This window comes from Agelaius phoeniceus, unplaced genomic scaffold (genome assembly GCF_051311805.1).
Source record: "Agelaius phoeniceus isolate bAgePho1 unplaced genomic scaffold, bAgePho1.hap1 Scaffold_115, whole genome shotgun sequence".
Classification (NCBI taxonomy): domain Eukaryota; kingdom Metazoa; phylum Chordata; class Aves; order Passeriformes; family Icteridae; genus Agelaius; species Agelaius phoeniceus.
The window spans coordinates 1,248,744-1,263,091 of NW_027509878.1; positions in this window are offsets into that span (position 1 = coordinate 1,248,744).

The window sequence follows — 14,348 nt, forward strand, 5'->3', positions numbered from 1 at the left end:
TCTGCGGGCCTCTCCCTGCCCCGCTCGGGCCCTGCCACACGGACGCCTGGGCACTGAGCGCTGTCTCGGGGGCCTTTGTCCCTTGCAGGCAACCGTGGTGATGTGGAAGATCCTGCAGGTGCCCTGTCTGCCACGGATATTGAAGGTGTATTTCCCCCGCCTATTTGTGCATCTGCTCTTCCAAGTGTTCTCCAGCACCTTGGAGATGCCAGAGGAGGTCAATGCCTTCTGGAAGGGATGCCAGCAAGACCACGGCCTTGCCACCAGCCCCAACAGGTGCTCCATCCCACTCCTCCTGTCCCTGCCACGTGGCCTGCCAAGGAGCCAGTGCTGCCAGCGTGACCTGGCCTTTGCTGTGCACACAGGTTTGCAGTGCGCACCCTGAAGTCCCTGCTCTGCCTTCTCCGCTGTGAGGATGTGGTGGTGGCAATGGAACGCAGGTGTGGCTGGGACACGCTGCTCTCTCTTGACACCCACCACTTTGCTGTGGCTCTGCTGGCCAGGTGAGAGCCCCTTCTCCCCACGGCCTCTGACATTTGTGCTCTGTGCCTGGGGTGTCCTGCAAAGTTTCCATGGTCATGGGCCAGAGGGCCTTGTCACTGTGGGACAGCCAAGCAGACTGGAAAAGGCTGGGAGAGGAGGGTGCCCATGAGAAAGCAAATCCCGAATGGCCCAGGTCCCCTTGCTGGAAGGGTGGTGGGGAAAGATGAGAAGTCTGTGAGTCACTCCTGGGAGAGATTTGCCCCACTGGCTCAGGGTCTTGTTTCCGTTTTCCTCTTTTTAGAGAAATTTCCCATTCAGCCCTACACTTTTGTTCCGGGATTGCATTCTACCTGCTCGCCATGCTGGGCCAAGAGATGCCATACTGGGATTTCCCTGCCCTGGCATTCCTTGTGGAGGTGAGCCTCAAGGCCAGCGCTGCCTCCCAGCTCTCTGCCCTCTCGTAGGCACAGCTGCCAGAACGGTGCCCGTGCCCTGTGCTGCTGCCTGGGCCCGGCCCTGTGCGGTTCCGGGCTCCTGCCGGCCGGCTCCCTGTCACTGCCCTGTGCCTTTCAGGTCCTCGAGTGCCTGGACTTGAGGGAATGCAGTGACAGTGTTCTGCAGATCATGGCACAGAACCTGCAGAGCCAGCACAGGGCCAGGCGTTACTTGGCACTCAGAGGCCTGGTCCTGCTGGGCAAGAATCCCTTGATGGTGAGAAGGGGGCAGTGGCTGAAGCCATGCAGGCAGCGTGGGGCCGGGCAAGGCAGTCGCTTGGCCTTGCCTGGGCTTGGGGCGCTGGGGCGGCTGCTCCCAGCTCTCCTGCCTCCCGCTTCAGCTGCCCCAGTGCTTTGGGACAGGCCTTTGGCCTCTGGGCCCTGCGGCAGCAGACTGGCCTTTCACAAACTTGTGTTCTGCACAGGCTGAAAAAATGGGGAGCCTGACCCAAAGTCTTGTGGAGCTCCTGCAGGAAAATGATAGCCACATGATCAGGATGACCATTCTTCTACTCCGATATTTGCTCCTGGATATTGGGGGTGCCCCAATAGCCACCCCCATTGCCCTGCAGCTGGCTGAGGCGCTCCTGACACTCTTTGACCACGTAAGGCTCTGTGCCCACAGCCACGGCCGCGGCTGCTGCCCGGACGCTTGGTGCCCTGTGCAGATGCAGGCCTGTGCCCTGGGGGGCCTGAAGCAGCTGATGCTGAGGTCTTTTGCCCTTCCTGTCCTACAGGATGATATCCGCGTGCAGCTGAGCTCCATGTGTGTCTTTCAAGAGATGCTGGACTTTTTAAGAGAAGATGGAAGAAAGGCCCTGAAGTCCCACGTTCGCCAGAGCCTGGTCCCACTCTACGTCCACTGCCATGATGAGAATCAGATTGTTGCTGAGGTGAGGACCTGTGGCCACCTGCTGTCCCCCTGGCAGGGGACTGGGCTGCCTCCTGCCCTGGCACCTTGCAGGCTGCAGCCTCCTCCAGGCTGTGGCACTGGGATGCTCCTGTGCCCTGGCCTGTGGGGCCAAGACCGCGTCTCTGCTGCTCTCCAGGCCTCCCGGGAAACGCTGCACTCTGCAGCCGGATTCCTGAAGAGGCGGAATCTCGAACAAATGCTCCAGGTGGATCAGACGTGGAGGTTTGGCGAGTGCTTGGTAAGAGAAGCCGAGAAGGCCCAGGCTCAGCCTGGAGAAGGCCCCTGAGGGCGGTGCTCAGTGTGCGGGGCCGGGCCGCTGTGCCCCTGCCCGCTGCTGCAGCCAGAGGCCGCGGGGGCTCTTCTCCAGGCTCCCGTGGGCCCGAGCCGGGTGCCCATGGAGCCCCGGCCCGGCGGGGCTGCGGGCCGGCACCGCGGCTCCCCGGGCAGCAGCCGGCCCTCTGCCCCCTGCCTTCGGGAGCCCTTGGCCAGCGGCTGCTGGCCGCGCCTCAGGGCTGTGCGGCCAGGGGAGGCCGGGGCTGGGCGCAGGCTGCGCCCGGCCCAGGGGCTGAGCCCGCGCCAACCCTTCCCTCCTGCCGCTCTCTGCAGCTGGCAGAGGACAGGAGCCGAGCGGCCGAGCACCTGCGCCGGGCCCTGCGCTACCTGCAGAGCCCACAGGAGCCCCTGCGAGAGGCGGCCATCAGGTTCATGGGTGAGCCACGAGCCCGGGCTCCCTCCCCAGCCCGCCGCAGCTCGGCCCCGGCCCCGCCTGCTGCCCCGGCAGCGCCAGCCGGGCCCGGCGCCGTGGAGCCCCGCCTGGGCTGGGCATTGCTGCTGCCGCCCTCTGGCAGCCGTGCCCTGGGGCGGCAGCGTGCACCAAGGGCCGGGCTGAGCCCTGCCGGGCCAGCAGCCCGTGTGGCCACAGCGCCGGTAGCGCCGCTGGCAGGGAGCTGTGCCGCTGGGGCCGTGACAGGCTCTGTGTTCACAGGCATGGCCGGGCGGCACCTGAGGGGGCAGCAGCAAGAGCTGCAGCTGATCTGCACTGGTGAGTGAGGCCAGCGGGCTGGCAGCGGGGGCTGCCGCGGGGAGAGCTGCAAACCCTGCCCCGGCTGCGGAGGGCTCTTCTCCTGGGGGCAGAGCACACTGAGATTTCAGGGCCCACGTGGGCCATTGGTGGCCAGCAGCTTCGGCCTGATCCCCTTGCTCCCTGCTCCCTCCTGGCCATGGCAAGAGCCGGCTGCGATGGCCCTGGCAGGGGGCTCTCCTCGGCTCCCCGCAGAGCCGGCATCTGACCATGGCTCTGTTCCTCTCTCTTGCAGCCCTGGAACGCCTGACGGAGGACATGAGCAGTGCCGTGTCAGAGCTGGCACTTGAAACACTGCATGTCCTCCGAGCAACAGCCAGTGGGCGATATTCCATCTTCCAGAGGCTGCACGACCAGCTGCACAGGGCATGGATCACTCGGCCTCGTCTCTCACGGCTCGGCTGGCTGCGCTGCTGGAGCTCTGAGGACAGCTGATCCGGGAGGCTCTCTTTGCTGGGGCCGCCTGAGCCAGTGGGGATTTTTACTTTTCTTTAAGATTTTTCTTTTCTTCCATTCTATCTTTTACCCGATGGAAATATATACCCTGTTATAATATACACACTCTCAGGAGATTTTCTTTGCTGCCCAGGGTTCATAGGGCATAGGGAAAGTGGAGAAAAGCCTGCTTCTACTTAGCATGCTGCCCATGCATGCAGTGCTGCAGGGAAAATGGCCAGAAGCCCCTTGGCCTGTGGTGGCTCTGCGGAAGCCTTTGTGCTGCCCACAGAGCGGCTGGGCAGGGGCCGGAGCTGCGGGGATCCCTGCCAGAGCGGTGCCTGGAGATGGCCACAAGCCCTGTGCCAGGCAGGAAGCGCCATCCGTGCCCTCCTGCCCGTCTGCTGCTGCCTGCCTTGCTGAGGGCTCCCAGGTGCCTCTGGTTGGGGCTGCTCTGGAGCTGCTGTGGGGCTGCGGTGCTGCTGCCGGGCAGCTTGGCCGGGCTGGGGCAGGGCCTGAGGGGCTGGGGCGCTGGCAAGCCCTGAGCAATGGGGCTGTCAGAGGCCACAAGCAGCCCCCTGGCAGCCGCCTTCTTCCTGCCAGAGTTGACTTGCAAGACAGATCCCGGGCACTCTGCAACTAACAGCATCAGTGTTGTTGGAAACCCAAATGCAGGGAAATGTCAGACCTTTGGTCTTGTCAGCAAAGCTCAGAATTAAACACAGCATTTGATCTGAGACCTTGGAAAGGGCTTCCGAACTCAGGTGCTAGAAGCCAGAATGCGGATTTCTAGTTTCTAGCAGAGACACGGGGAGGAAAGTTGAAGTGGAGGAATGATTAGAGTTTTAGAGTTCTAGATCTAGAAAAAATCCAAGTAGTTGCAACAGTAAACAAGAAGTTTAGGATGCAGTGCTGTAGGTTTGTTGCGTCATGGCATGATTGGCTAAGGAAGCTTCCACTGTAGCATGATGTGGGAAGCAAGGAAATTCCTCGGGCTGCCCTGCAGGACTCGAGACCCTGTCAGAGGGCTCAGAGACCTTGGCACAGAGCCCAAGACCCCTGTGCCTTTGATTTAACCCTTGGAAAAAACAATTCCCAACCTTGTATGAAGAATGACAAGCCACAAAATGAAAGGGAATTTATCACAGAGTGGAAAAATAGATTTTGGGGCTTTTTAGAATGGGGCTTCAGGGGGCAAGATGGAGGAATCTGGGCATGTCCAGCCTTTCTCCTTCTTCTTCTTGGCCTCCATCTTCTGCTGTGATGTTGGCACTTTTAGATTGGTTACGAGTAGACGCTCACTGTCTAACGTAGATGATAGGTATGGGAAAGTAATTGTAAATATTGTACAGGTAGTTGTTTTTAGTAGAAAAAGATAACACCGCCCCCGGGGAGGCAGAGTGCCTTAGACTGTCTTGCTGAGCAGACCTCGGCAGCACAGGAGAAAGAATTTTATAGATAAGATACAAGAAACAACCTTGAAACCGAGAAATTAAGAGCTCTTGCTCCTTCTTCGACCACCGGGCTGGGAAAAGAGACTTTGTAACTTATCTCGGGGTCACTCTGAGCAGCTAGAGACCCCGAGAGCATGAGTCCGTAAGAGGAAGTATTGAAGGATTGGCTCCAAAACATAAATATCCTTGTTGGCCGTGTCTTCTTGGCCAAGAAATCCTTCAAAGCTCTTGGAACTACAAGTCTTGCGGCCCTGTGAGCCATGCAGTGGAAATGGGAGCCAAACTCACCCTTCCTGTCTATGTAGAAGAGAAGAAAAAGCAATGGCATCATCTAAAAAATTCAGAGGTCCGCTCTCTAGCTCATTCCAAACTCCTTCAACTCACCCAAAGTGTGATTTAGCTACAAATAGATGACAGGGACTTTTAGGGCTGGCTCTTTGACTCCAGAGCGGCTGCTTTAGAATCTTTCCCATAACCCTGTGTAGTTGTGTGCCAGCAAGGTCTCCTTTGAAGAAACTTTCCCAAGTGACTTGCATGGAGGTTTGTTTGAAGGGTGTTTGAGGGGAAAGGCTCCCAGCAGAGGTCTGGGCTTTGGCCTAGCTGTGTCTCCTGCTGATTGTGAAGTGTGCCATCAGCTGCAGGGCTTTCTGGGCTAAAAATACCATCAAGTCACTTGGACTTGCTCATTTTGGCCTCTAAAAGCTGGACCCGCTTTCGGGGCAAATTTGGAGACGTCATCTATGGGTGGATGGAGCACCTAGGATTTTCCCAGTTGCTGGGAATGGTTCTCCAGGTCCCTGGAGTATCCAGGGCCCTGGTAAGTTCCAGCTCCACACATGCCTTGGCAATGAGAAGCAGAGGAGCCCAGACCTTTTTGTGCTGCCTGTGTCACTGCACCGGGGCCATGGGATGGGCACACGCAGCCCTTGTGCTGGAGCTGAGCTGCTCTGCCCAGCACTGGTGGCCGCCATCCAAGCTGGTTTTGCTTGTCCTGGTTCCCTGACAGCTGGGGCCCTGGGCAGAGCCCTGAGAGCCTGGTCTCCCCCCAGGGAAGGAGCAGGAGCCCCTGGAGAAGCTGTACCGGGTGGGGATGCTGCTGCTGCTGCTGCTGCTGCTGCTGCTGCTGCTGCTGCTGCTGCAGGAGACAGCCAGGATGACATGAAGGATGACAAGCTCTTCCTCAGCCTGGCCACTGGAGGCTGAAGGTGATGGACTTTGATTCTGGCACCTTCTTCAAAGCCAGGCTCCACAGGGAATTTGCAGATGAGTCCCCAGCAGGGAAATTCTGCCAGATTTGGGCATGGCCCAGCCTGGCAGGGAAGCAAAGGTTCCCCCTTTGCTGGGGCAGATGCAACTCATCCTTCAGTCGCTGCCCAGCTCCTTTTTTGCAGGGCTGTGGGGATGAGCTGGGCTGGGTACGAAATGGGAGTGGGCTCCTGGCCCTGCCAACAGCCCCCAGCACCCACCGTGCCCCAGGCTGGGGCTGGGGCTGGGGCTGGGGCAGCCAGCCCGACACAAACAAAGGCCCATGGTGGGAGCAGAGGTGGGACTCCAGAACCTGTGCAGGGGCTGCTTTGCTGTGCAGGCAAGGAAGGGCTTGGGCTGCTCAGCTGCCCTTGTTTGCTTTGGGATCACCGTGATTTTGGGGGGCAGTGCAGGGGGAAGAGAGAAAGTGTGGGCTTCCCTCAGCCATGGCTGGGTTTTTCCCTACCATGTAGGAGTTGGGCCTTCCTCAAGGCCTTGACAGAGATAAGAGTTTTTACCGTTTTTCTTGCTTTCCCTTTTTGCATCTAATCTCTTTTCAATAATGTGTTGTTTCTTTTTCCAGAGGAAGCGTTCGAGGTGGTCCAGTGTGGATGGGGAAGTGCTTGGGAGCAGCTGTGGCATGGATGGGCCGTGCCCTTGGAGAAGGCTGAGGCCATGGTTTGGGAGCAGCTTTTCTTGCAGCCGTGGCTGGCGTGAGGTGGGTCCCTGTGTGCTTGGCAGGGTGGGATCAGAGCTTTTGGGAGATGGCAGCGAGCACAGGAGCATCCTGCTCTGGGCAGCTGCTGAGGGCTGGATATGCCGTGGCTGGCTGCAGGCTGGGCACATGTCCTGCCCTCCTGCTCTGCTGCCAAAGGCAGCAGGGATGGGCAGCTCTGGGCACAGCTCTGGGCACAGCCAGCACGGCCTGGGCACCGCAGGCCTTGGCACAAGGGCACAGGAGCCCTCAGCTGACGGGCGGTTTCTGCTTTCTCTCCTTGCAGCCGGGCCCTGCGGCTGCTGAGGCTGCTCTGGGCTCTGCCAGGGCTCTGCTGGGCTCAGCCCTGGGCCCAGCTGGGCTGGCTCTGCCCTCACATTGCTCTGACAGCTCTGCATCAGACGAGCCCCTTGCGAGCACAGCGCCTGAGCTTTCTGCTTTGGCAGTGAGTGAGACTCTGCTGCAGGCCCAGAGATTGCAGCTGGGGACACACATCCAATTGGCAAGGACCCAAACTCTCCACAGTCCCAGCTGAATGCCTGGATCTGTACAGGGTGTTTTGTCTGTCCCATTCTTCCTTCTTGATTGGCTGGAATTGTGCAGTTGCACTTTCTTCCTCCTCTAGAAGTGCCACGAGTGGGCCAAAGCTGGCGAGTGGGCCGTGCTCCTGAGGCAGTGCACTCTGGAGCTGGTGGATGGAGAATTGCCCTTCTGCACTTCCAAACCAGAGCAAAAAGCTGTCAGTGGGATTTTGTGTCTTCAAGAAATCCCTGACAGTTTCAAAGGGACTGTGCAGCTCATTTCCAGGCTGAGAAGGAAGGTCATCTTCTAAAGGATTTGGGGTTTGACAGAATTTCCATTCCCCGTCCTGCTTGGAGCTGGCAGGGCACGAAGCAATTTCCCATTGCTTCACCCACAATTTAACAATGTTGGAAACAACCTCAAAAACTTTTAAAAGGGTGCTGAAGTCAGCAAGATGGATCCATGGCATCAGCACATTTACAATGTAAATAACTGAGTTCTCTTTTTCAAAAGATCATGTACCTCTTAATGCAAAGAATGTAACTTTGCATTTATGTTTTGTTTTTTTCACTAACATTATATTTTTTCTCTAACACTTGGATTTTATTCTTATCTTCTACAATTTACCTATTTTTTTCCTTTTTCCTTTTTTTTTCCTTTAAATAGAAAACATGTCCTATCAAAGGAATGTCCTCTGCTCCTGGTTCCCGTGTGGAGCAGCTCCCTTCCTGCTGGCTGAGCTGCTCAGGCAGAGCCCGGCAGCTCCTGGCCCTGCAGGCCTGAGGCTTTTCCCCGTTGCTGGGCGCAGACTGATGGAGCAGCACTGCTGAACACGGGCACACAGAGGGACCAGGAGCAGCTGCCTCTGCCCACCTGAGGCTCCAAGGCCCAAACTCTGAGCAGCCAGGGCTGGAAGAGACTGGCAGCATCTGATCCCTGACTCTGGGCCAGGGCTGCACAAATGACCCCACAGCAGCAGCAGCAGCAGCAGCAGCAGCAGCAGCAGCAGCAGCAGATGGAGCTGACTTTCAGCACAGCCCCTGCCCCTGTTCCCTTCCGTGTGCAGCGGTGTCACAGCAGCCTGAGGCACCTGGGAGCCCCCAGAGCCAGCAGGGACTTGAGATGGCAGCCCTGGGCTCCTGGAGGCTGTGCAAGGAACGGAGCTGGGCACTCCCTGTCCATGGGGAGCTTGCAGATGGAAAAGGCTGCTGTGCCCAGGCAGCTCCAAGGGCACAGAAAGGAGGCTCTGGACCACTGGATCTGTGCCAGTGCCACAGTCCTGGGCAGCAGCCAGCCAGCCCTGGGGGAACAGAGGGCACAGCACGAGGGACAGAAGCAGGCAAGGGCAGAGACTGGAGAGAGCCAGAGCCAGGAGCAGGAACAGCTGCTCCATTGCACTCTTGGAGAAAGCTCTGGGCTGGTTCAAAGCGCTGAAAGGCGTGAAGGGCAGAGAGGAGGCCACAGCAAACAATGCTCCTGTTTGCACAGCCTCCCCTCTCCGTGTCCCAGAAGGAATTGGATGGACTGTGTTCTTCTCTCCGAGTCGTCTCGTTCAGCATGAGCAGCTCAGCACCAGGAGCTGAAGGAGCTGAAGCCTCAGGCCACAGGAGCTGGGCAAGAGGAGACTTTTGGAGCAAAGTAATGCTGCTAAAATAGCCCCAGCTGAATGCAGTGGATAGAATCATGGAATCACAGAATCCTTTCTGTTGGAAAAGCCCTCTGAGCTCACCCAGTGCAGCCGCTCACCCAGCAGTGCCAAGCCCAGCACTAAACCACGTCCCTGAAGTGCCAAGGCCTGGACACCAGCCCTGAGTGAGGCCTGAACAGCAGGCCCTGAGCCAAAGGTGGCCTCTGGATGAACCTTCCAGCCAAAGGTTATCTTTGTATCTGCTCCCTAATGAAATATGCATGGTCATTAGCACTGTGATAGATGTAGCCACTCATTAGTGAAACATGTATTGACCTTTGTGTATTTAGAAGCCGGACAAGGCCATGAAATCTCACATCTGGCCTTGTTTGAGGCTGAATGGTCAAAGTCACCTCCCTTGGTTCCTCCTGGGGCCCTGGCCAGCCTTTGGGAGGGACCCAAGAGGAGGATGAAACCAGATGTTGCCACACTAGAAGTGCTGTCAGTTTGTCCATTCAGCAGTGTCAGAGCTGGGCCCTCTCCCAGCGGGGTTGGAGCCTCACCTGTGGCTGGAGGCACCTGCAGGAATTGCCAGTGCCCAGGAGTGGCTCTGCAGCCCTTGGCTGTGACAGCTTCCCCAGCTGCTGTGTGGGTCTGGGCGATGGTAAAGGCTGAGGGTAACTGGGGCTGGATCTTTCTCAATCACTGCAGGCAATCTTTGGTGGGGATGGTTGGGTGCATTGCTGAGCTGCTCCTGTTGTGATTCTTTGCTGCTCTGAGCTGCAGGAAATGACACTGATTCCTTCAGTTGGAGTCTGTGTCTTTGGTGCTGACCCTGCCCACTGGCAAACCAAAACTGGCCCAGTCTGGCCAGATCCCAACCAAATGTCACTTGTTCAGTGTCAATGTGAGGAATCAGTGCCATCAGAAATTCCCAGATGGGAAGCCCTTCCCTGGAGTTCCCTGGCTCTGGAGTGGGCTGAGGTTGGAGCCCCGTGGGAGCAGTGGGGCAGTCAGGTAAAAGAGGCTGCACCCCTGGATGGCTTCAAATGCATCCAAAAATTGCACATGGAGAAGGAAAAGACCTTGTGGGTTTGGGCAGACAAAGATGAATTTGTTAAGAGTACATTGGAAACAGCACCTTCAGAAGGAACAATTATTGTTGGAATGCCCCCACACGGAGGAAGAGAAGAAGGTTTTAATCTTGAGCTCAGATGCATTGGTGCAAGTGAAATATCAATATAATAAATAACTATATACATATTTGGAGGATAATAGGATCTTAATATATATTTATAGGTTTTTATATATATATATGTCTATATCTATCCAAATCTATATCTATATCAATATTTCTATTTCACTGTTTACATATAAAATTTTAATAATGTGAAGTAGTGCTGACAATACTAATTTGGTAGCTTTGGCTGCTCAGGGATGTAACACTAAATACCCTACAGAACAGGATTGGCCAGGACCCTAATGTCAGTGGTCAACTTTGTTAGATTGTATACAGTGAAAAAAAGAGGAAGGGAGGAAATTGGCTGTTTTTACAGGGTTTGCTGATACTGTGATGCAGAGTGCTTTGTCTGTTCCTGTGAAAAATTCAGTGATTAAGCCTGCAGGGTTTTTCATGTGCCAGACTATGCACAAGCTGCAGGATTGGTTGCATGGGTGAAGGGGTTGTTAAAAGAGCAGTTGACAAAATGAGGAGATGGGAACCTTTGCCCATGGAGAACCCATCTCCCAGATGTGCTCCATGCCCTTAACAATGGCCCACTGGGGAAATGGAAACCCCCTGGCTGTGCACGGCTGCCCCCAATTTGCAAATCCAACCATGGGCAGTGAGACTTGAACTGCCTGGGAAATTGTTCTGGCTGTGATGGCCCCTGGCAGGGCCAGCCCAGAGGCTGCAGGGCTGGGCCTTCATGCATTGGAATTAATTAGGAGAAATTCAAAGCAAATGAGAGCTATCAATACTGAAACAGGAATTCAGATTCCTCCAGGGCACTTTGGTTTGATAACTGCTCACTCGAGCTTGGCCTTGCAAAGTGGTCATGTCATGAGAGGAGGAATTATTGTTGCAGATATCAAGGAGAAATTAAAGGAATTGTCTTAAACAATAGTGACCAGGATTGGATTAGTCAACCCCATGACAGGGTAGCACAGTTATCAATATTGCAATTTTAAGAAGGATTGTGAAGAAAGGAGATCCACCTGCAATCACCACCCTTTGTGGAGATAAAGGGTTTGGATCCAGCAGCCCTAATAATGGAGCCAGAGTGTGGGTCCAGAGGCCAAATGGCCCTCCCGAGGCAGCTGAAGGAGCAGCTCCTGGGAAAGACAACTCTGAGTCCTGAAACCTGGGCAGGAACCATGGGAATGTGTCCCTGCAGCCAAGGATTCTGTGTGGGAACAAGTAGATCTGACAGGATATTGTTTTCCACATGCTGCCAGACCAAATCTCCCTGTTTGCCCCAAGGGCCCCTTTGGGAAATGCTCTGATCCACGGGGCTCCATGGGAAGGCTGCTGTGACACTGAGGGACTTGCACAGGAATTGCATCCAGGAGCCCGGGTGCCCCTCAGGGACTGGGACCCGGCCCCTTCCAGCCCGAGGGGAAAGGGCCCCCCCAGGCCTTGTTAGCCACAGACAGCATGGTAAAGCTGAACAGCAAAGGGCCTGGGGGCATTATTCTGGAATTACCATGGTGCCAGCTCCATGGACAACAGAATTGTTGTTCTTCTCCCAAATGAGATTGAGAAAAGAGAATGATTAACCTTGTCACTGAAGTACTGCTGATGTCTGTAAGTTGTATGTTGACAGTCAGCCAGAATCTTTCTTTGTAGAAGCACCTCTAGAGTTTCACTAAGGGATTAGTCATCAACATTGTTTTGAAAAGTTAAAGATCAAAGTAGCCAAAGTACTCAATGTCACCAATTGCTGGGTGTGTTCTGAGCTGGATTTGGGAGGAATGGGGTTCCCTTGGAGGGCCCACCCTGTGGGGTGGCCAGAACTCTGTCCATGGGCTCCTCCTCGTCACTGTCAGTGCAGGGACAGGTACAGAAAACTGTGCTGTGGAGCACAGGAATGCAATGATCAGTTGGACAGGAGTCCCTTAGATTTGCCTTCAGGAGAAACCAAAGCCTGTTCTAGTTCCAGAGGCCACAGTGTGAGAGGATTTCTGTGCTTCACCATCACCGCCAATGTCAGTAGAACTTGGGGTGCTGGAGCTGGTCAGTGTCAGTGCCACACCACTCTTGGCTGCAGGGCCACCATTTCGGGTCCTTCAGCAACAGCCACAAGGAAGAGTTGGGGCCCAGAGAACATTTTCCCCTCAGGGAGTGCCTTGGGTTTCAGAAAGCCAAAGATTCTGGTTCACCCTGTGCTCCATGTGCACTGCCTCGTCCTGTGGAGTTTACAGTAATGAGATAAATTGATTATTAGGAGAAATAGCAAATGATCCTGTTATAATATCCAATAGCACATCCCAGGAGTTCCACTGGGATGGAATGGGGACTCCACAGAACCACATGGCCTTGGATTGTCTGCTTGCTGGCCAGGGAGGAACCTGGGCTGTTCCAGGACAGGAATGTTGCAGGAATGTCTATCAGTGCTGGGTTTGAAGTCCAACAGTCAGGAATCACCTTGACAGAAAAAGCAGTACAAGGGTGGCAGCAAGAAGAAAATTCTTCTTGGTGGGATTGGCTTCATGGCTGCCAAATTGGAGCTGCTGTGAAATGCATTCATGGCAGTGTCTGTCATCATTGCAGTGTGAGCACTTGGTGTGTTATGATTCCATGTTAGAGTTGCTGTGACACTTTGTGCTGGAAATGGAGTACTGAGACTTGTCTAAAATGAGACACAGTCTCAAGAAAAAAGGGACTTTGATAAAGAACAGAGAATAGCAACTTATTAGGGCTATTTTAAAATGAATGCAAATTATAGCTCTAAGTAATGAACTTGAGCAGCACTTAATTGAAGAACAAGAGGTGATGCCTTTATGCCTAATACCTAAATCTAAACTATGTTATTGAAAGAATTGTTAAGAAGGTTGCAGTTCATCTATAGGTCCAAGCACTAATTGAAGCACTGAGGCCTCACCAGGCCCTGACTGAGGCCTGAACAACAGGCCCTGAGACAAAGCTGAGCTCCAGATGAACCTTCCAACCAAATGAAATTTTTGTATCCACTCATTAATGAACCATTATTAGCAATATAATCTCTGTACATGTTCATTGGTGAAATATGGATTTACTTTTCTCTATTTGGAAACCAGAAAAGGCCCCATCTGACTTTGTTTGGGACTGAATGGTCAAAGTCACCTCCCTTGGTTCCTCCTGGGGCCCTGGCCAGCCTTTGGGAGGGACCCAAGAGGAGGATGAAAGCAGATGTTGGCACACTAGAAGTGCTGTCAGTTTGTCCATTCAGCACTGTCAGAGCTGGGCCCTCTCCCAGCGGGGTTGGAGCCTCACCTGTGGCTGGAGGCACCTGCAGGAATTGCCAGTGCCCAGGAGTGGCTCTGCAGCCCTTGGCTGTGACAGCTTCCCCAGCTGCTGTGTGGGTCTGGGCGATGGTAAAGGCTGAGGGTAACTGGGGCTGGATCTTTCTCAATCACTGCAGGCAATCTTTGGTGGGGATGGTTGGGTGCATTGCTGAGCTGCTCCTTTTGTAATTATTTTCTAATGATTATGTGCTTTGCTGAGCCTCTCCTATTGTAATTTTTTGCAGACATACATTATATAAATTACACAATTCCTTCAGTTGGTGTCTGTGTCTTTGGTGCTGACCCTGCCCACTGGCAAAACTGACCCTGTGGGGTTCCATAGAACTAAGGGGGCCCTTGTGACACTGAAGGGCCTCCTGTAACCAGGGGACCGTGGTGACCCTATGGGGCTCCATGGAATCACTGAGACCATTCTGACCCTGTGGGGACTCGTGAGGACAAGGGTCCATTGTTTTCCCCTCCCTGCCCCTGCCCCAGCCCAGCAGAGCAGCAGAGTCAGGTCAGGCCCTGCAGCAGGAACTGGAGGCCCTGGAGGTCAGGGACAGCCACTCTGTGTCTGGGATGCTCAGCAGATGCTCAGCTCGGGCAGCTCCTGCAGCCCCAGGGCCAGCCCCGCTGCCCAGCCCAGCAGCAGAGTTGGCCCCGGGGCTCCTCAGGCAGCTCCTGCTGGCCCAGGGACAGGGCAGCCTCTTGCCAGGGCTCCTCTGCACCCCCACGGGTTCCTGCCCTGCTCCTGGCCCATGCCAGCTGCCCCCAGAGCCTTTCCCAGGGGAACACGTCTGTGCTGGCCCGAGCAGCCATTGCTGCAGCCCTGCCCTGCTGCCCAGAGCCCCGAGCTGGGGCTGCTGCTCTGCAGAGCACGGGGGCTGTGCT